The 6,327-nt window shown below is 38.8% G+C and overlaps 1 long non-coding RNA gene across 1 annotated transcript; it reads right to left on the bottom strand.

Moving 5' to 3' along the window:
• Positions 1-272: 272 nt before the first annotated feature.
• On the bottom strand, positions 273-6,327 carry LOC103634699 (uncharacterized). The gene is made up of 10 exons (XR_002264245.1): positions 5,783-6,327; positions 5,454-5,520; positions 4,155-4,255; positions 3,971-4,061; positions 3,700-3,861; positions 2,481-3,538; positions 1,888-2,392; positions 1,652-1,752; positions 1,347-1,544; positions 273-400 (listed from the first exon to the last, which is right to left on the bottom strand). It is a non-coding gene; the product is annotated as an uncharacterized lncRNA (long non-coding RNA).

The following is a 6,327-nucleotide window of genomic DNA, read 5'->3' as shown; positions in this document are numbered from 1 at the left end:
TTTTCCAAGTTCATCTTTATACTCTTACTAGGTATATGCCCGTGCGTTGCCACGGGAGTTAAAACAATGAACCTGCACTTTATAAATACAACATCAACGACCACACAAAGTAAACTTAAAAGAATATGTGATGTAGCCAACAAACATCCAATTGATAGGTCCAACCAAACACATTCATAAACCAATCACAACTGCAGAGCTAGTTACTATTAAATTCACGATGACTACACACTACATGTGCCGCCCCCATAGCCACAATGGACTGTAATGCAAAAACACACTACATCGATTAAAAAACAAAAAATGTTTTACATCCAGTTGTTACAAGCCATTGGTGAAACTCTTGACGAAAGAGAAAGAGCTATTCTCGATGAGAAACCAGAGAACACCATAACATGCCCTGAAAATCAAACGAACCAATTTAGTATAAGATTAAATACCAAAGATAAACAAAAGACACAAAATCCTATTAGGCTACCAAAGAGAAGGCTCGTACAAGACCACAGTTGGCACAGAGAACAACTGAAGAAGAGTATAAACACCAAGACAATCAACACAGTGAAGTAATAAAAATAATAGAAAAGGACACTGTTCTAAAAGATTAGTAAAGAAGAGTAGAGAAGTTAAAAAACATTCATTATAGTAACTACAGTATTCAAATTCATTACCACGGCTGCTGAAGAAAACATGTATGTTAGCCGACCGTTATCCTATTCCATTCCTCCCAAACTTTTAGAACACTGCCTAGATGTAGTATGAACCAAGCACTAAACAACAATACTAATTATAATCGACACTAAATAATATAGGCAAACAGCAATATGCTATCTTGAGACTAAGACTTCACTCCTAACAATCCTAAAAATTGAATAAAGCATGCATTATAATAGTAGATAAATGTTTGGGAAGAATGGTGCCAAACATCTTTATGGTGCCCAACATAACAATTGAATCTTTATGGCTGCATTATAATAGCAGAGAAATGTGGTCAAAACTTAGAACGTCATGTGCTCTAATACAAAGTTTATAATAGGCTACTCTTTTTTGTGGGAAGCACACAGAATAAAGCACGCATCATACTCTAATGATGGATTATATAAGAACCGTATATTTGCACACAACGATTTATCAAGAGAGATGCTTTCTATAGTACTCGATTAGAAGCACCATGAGCTGAAGCAGTAAAACAATGCAGAGGAGGTGGCAAGAAAATAATTTTAGCTTTCCGATAGCAACACTGAACTAAGCAAAAGCTTCAACCTAAAAGAACTCTAGCAACATTTGCATAATTCATTTATGTCAAGATATACAAAACTCGAGTGGGCAAACTATATAAGACTGCTTACTTATCTTGTCCCATCTGGATGGCATCATGCTCTGTCACTGATTAGCGCTGCTCTTGTCTGTTCTAGTCTTCCTCCTTGGCAATCCTCACCAAGCAGTGCTGCAGGCGTCGGAGTTCTATCCAGATGATCAGCAATCTTCCTCTACATATCAGCTGGGAGGGAGGGATACTGCTCGCAGAGATCACCATTTATCACATCCTGTAACAGACAAACACATCAGTAACAGCATGTTTCAAACTGCATGTACAGTTCAGCTGTAACAACGAAAAACAAACATATCAAATTGTGAATGAGCAGCAGCCCACCTCTTGTTGTCTCCTGCTTGATCTGGCCTTCCCACCTCGCTGTAGTCCTGTGCTGCGCCCTTCTGTCCTCCAATCTCCGTGTCTCCACTGGTAAAACAAAACTGGGAAGGAAGACAACCCAAAACCCGTGATAAATATGTTAGTCCAGGATCCATTAAGTCTGTGCATCCTAGGAGTAAGTGGGACGATCATCAATAGATCTTAATAACATGGGCAGTAAAGTTGAGGTAAATTACTTAGCTTTCGGACTCTTCTTTCTTCTAACCGATTCTCCCTTTCTCTCCTTCCTGATCAAAAGAATAAACAACCATGAAACTGAACTTTTAGAACAGTTCAGGAAAGAACATGCTTGGTGTCAATGGACAGATATGCCCGAGGGGGAGCAGGTCACCGCGGCGATGGATGAGTAAGCAGCGGCGTCGGGGCACTCAATGGCCAGATCTGGCTACTGTCTCCACGGAGGCCCGCTCGGCGTCGAGCTCGTGCCGCAGCCCCCGTGTGGCGTCCTTCGCGGCCTCCCCGCGTCACCGCCGCCTAGGCGTCCTGTGTACCTGTCTCTTGCCGTTGTGCGGCCACGAACATCCTCCTATGCCCACGCATCATGGCGGAGAAGAAATGGGGGCAGTGGGGAGTTCAGGCAGACAATGAGCTAGCAAAGAAGTAGAGAAAGAAGTAGCTTACCTCAGACATCATGAGCCATGGAATGGCACCCATACCAAACGAGAAGGTAATGACGAAAGACTGAACATATACAGTTGCACGGGTCATTATTTTGGCATAGGTTCCACATCTGTATCCATTTTTCAGAAGAAACAAAACTGACACATACCACAATACCAACAAAGGGAGATCATTGTTAAGATGTAGTACGAGTTAGAATCCTATGAAATGTTATCCTGGAAAAAAACGAACCATAAAAAAGGATTAGAAGAAACCTCAGTAGATATTGTACAGGATCTGCATAAGGCACGCATTACCAATAAAGTTTTATCATCTTCTCACTCGAATCCTAGATAAAGAAACTTGAACATACCTTGAGAAAAATACCACAGAAACGGCAAGAAGGCATAGAGTCATGCCAGAGGTAGAAATATGTCATTTGAAGACAGTGTTAAGTCAATAGTTACAAAGAAAGCATGCAAGCTAGTTATTTCACAGGGAAGCGACAGTTACAATGAGAACTGAGAAGGATGCGTCGTCCAGCTCTGTCTAACAGCCATGTTGTAACTCTAGTAGCAAGGACCTGACGAAATGCAGTGATCGGCTCAATAAAAATTACAAATAAATTGTACTACCTCCATTCTTAGATATATGACATTGTTGACTTTTGAAATCAGCACTGGTAACTGAAGAAAAATCACAGGAATGCTAGGTGATGCTGTTGTCTGATCGATCAGCAAGAGAGTACACTTACCTGTAGGCTGTAGCGCTAGATCTTAAGTTACATGATCAAGATGTACTGCAACTGCAGAAATAACCATCTACCACTGGTAACTGAAGAAAAATCACAGGTATGTTGTTGTTTTGTCAGTGTAGCACTGCAGAAATAACCATCTAGCAATTGCAATGCCCTAAATTTATGGCGGAGACATGCACAAGTAATTGGGGGAGAAACACGACCGTTTTGGAAGAAATTTTAACTTCCAAGTTTGTTAGACATACACATCACAACAGGAAAACAAATATAACTGAAGGATCACAAGAGAAGGTTACACTATAGAGAATCCAGGTATTCCTTTCAGCGCTCATGGAAAACGGAAAGAAGTAAAGCCCAGACCTGGGTAAATCTTCTGGAGATAAAACAGTGTAGTTGTACCATCTTCGTTTTTCTTCTGAAGTTCAGCCATGTTGTAGAGTACAATCTCAGAGTAATATGGAGTAAACACACTGCATAACAAAACATGAAGACACAGAATGTAAGAAAATAGTATAATTGAACAGCCAAACCAGGGGAAAAATGCACAGAATAAAATAATCAAATTGCAACAAAAAGAGAAGTGGCAAGTCCACAACTAAATGAACAAGCAAATAGACTAAAGGAGCCCCACCTAAAGGAGACCATTTCCGAAACAGGCCGTGCAACAGGCATTTCCATGAACAGTGAGGTCGTAAAAGAACTGAAGACTTCGCCTTGCTTCTAAATTTTTAGGGATAGTTGCAGAAGATTCTTTAATTGTCAGAAGTGAATACAATCTCTTGATCAAGTCTTTCTGGGCAGATTACAAAAGAACAGATCAGACTAATGACTAAAGAAAAATGCAGGCTACCAAAAAAATAAATACACAATAGCAAAATGTGCATTCAGTACTTAGAAAATACCAATTTGGGATCATTTGGCCACTTGAGTTTATTGAAGAGGTGACCTTCAGCCCTTGCTAAATTAATTTGATCCCAGTCTTCAATGTGGCCACTAACATATATAAACAAAGGGCTTTAGCAAAGTGAAAGTGTAAGGGCACAAAATCTGAGGATAAGGTAGAAGGAACACAGACAAACATCAGACCTCATATCAACTGAAAACGCTTCATGATGAACAACATCATATAGGTCTTGAATAGCATTAACCAAACCTTTTTTCAAATCACTGGACTCTGTCGTACCTCGCTACAAAACAATGTTCTCATAGTTAATATACACAAGCACACACTTGAACCATCCAAAATAAAATGTTCAATTAGTGAAAACGCAAGTGACACATACACCGTATTTTACATCAGAAGGAAAATTTTGCCACTAACAGACTGCTGGAGAAAGGTCGATACGGCTGTGGTTAGGGCTAGGAGGTTTTGGCATAAATTTGACGGTCCATGGATTTTACTCTATATTCTACTGAAAAGATAGAAAAGCAATATTATAGGAGATTTCTAAAGGGAATTTAAAATTGTAAAGGAAAGCCAAATTTGAGATTTGACTCATGAATATGGTGATCCTTTAGTTAAGTTAGAGAATTGGCTCGCCAATAGGGTGATTGCATAGTAAATAAGCCTCAGAATTTAAGCGTTGGTGTGTGTTATTTGTTGCTCAGACACGTTGGTGTGTTGTTTGTTGCTCGGACTAATGTCTCTGGTTGCAAGAACAAGAAATTTTTTGGCGCGGGGCTGGGCAGAACGGGTTCAGAGGCAGAACGACAGAACTTGTCAGAGGCAGACTACTATTGCTTACTTAATAAGTAGTAGAGATATACCAACTACAATGTTCTAAAAGTATACACTAACCTGAGTATCTAACTATTAGATAATTCGTATCAACAAATAACACAATTCATTCATGTCCCCAGAGATTGAACTCCAGCTGTAGTAAGCTTTAAATATCTACTTTTAAGTAGGTGAACAGATAGCTTGAACTACATGAGTAGTCTTGTTGATGGTTACAACTACATGAAAGTGTGCTTGACAAAGCGAAAATTTTAGACATGATATCACATGCCGACAAGTGAGGTTTAAATTTAGATTAATTAGGATACATATTTGTCAGCTTTTTAATTTTTTGGTTAATAAATAGAAAGGAAGATATAGCAAGAAAATAAACTATAAGCTCTGAAGGTCAAAAAGATCAACATTCAGCCATGAATCTGCTCCATGGTGGATTAAAAGAAAATAGTTCCTTTATAGCAGACTTGTTTTCCAAAGGATGAAACTAAATAGAAGACTTTTAAGAAATAGTTCCTTTATTTAAGTCATGTTGGATAGAAAAACAGAGAGCAAATGTTTGTATGCCTGCCAAATTGCAGGGGAAAATTAATCATCGTAAATTATAGCAGAACACCCCCAAATGTCTGTTTCAGAAGATTCATAATTCTTACCTTGTCTCAGTGACATCAACATGAACATTAGAGCTCCCATAACTAATGTGAAAGTAAGCAAGAAGGACTGCAAAAGAAAAAATGTACAAGTTAGTCTACAATGTGATAGCTCAACGCTTAAAATGCAACTTCAAGCTATAAAAATAGTAGTAGAAAAGAGTTGTGTACCAAGGAATACAACTTCAAAAAATTGATATTACATGAGCTACATATATTTTATTATGTTTTCTCACAGCCCTGACTGTCCCAAGAATGTTTTACTTTACCTAGACCATGGGCACATTTATGAACACAATATCAAGAAAAACATATCCATGTTGTCTGATTACCATGGGCGCATATATATGTGTTAAGATACCCTTCCTTAAAAGTTTCAACTTGGTGTCTCTATTGATTCATACAACATGTTCGCGGTACCTGAAAGAAGGTAAGCAGACAAATGTAACCTCTCTTAATTCAGGCATGATAGGGAGGAATATTTTGGTGCTTGGTAGTTGGTACACAACAGAAAGCTAAGGGTGTTATCAGTGCCTCATCTCCTCAGTAGCTGTTGATGCAATTATAAATCCCTATCATGACAGAGTACAAGAGAGATTAGCACTCCCAAGTTAATTTATCACTTAGCTACCTATGCATAATGATACCTAAGAGCCATATCAATCTCCTTTTTTAGAGGGGGGGGACATGACCAAACGTCCAAACCATTCCTTGAGCTGAATAAATTGGTAAAATTACAGTAAGGAAGGGGGCGCATTCAAAAGACAAATGTATGGTTTTCTGCCATGGCTGGCTATACATTGTACAACGGAGGATGGACCGTGTGAACCATTTTTGTGATTAGTATAAGGCACACAACAACTACATCCAGTTATCC

This window comes from Zea mays, chromosome 8, assembly GCF_902167145.1.
Source record: "Zea mays cultivar B73 chromosome 8, Zm-B73-REFERENCE-NAM-5.0, whole genome shotgun sequence".
NCBI classification, from domain to species: Eukaryota; Viridiplantae; Streptophyta; class Magnoliopsida; order Poales; family Poaceae; genus Zea; species Zea mays.
The sequence above is the reverse complement of the archived record's forward strand: the minus strand, read 5'-3'. Positions and strand labels throughout refer to the sequence as shown.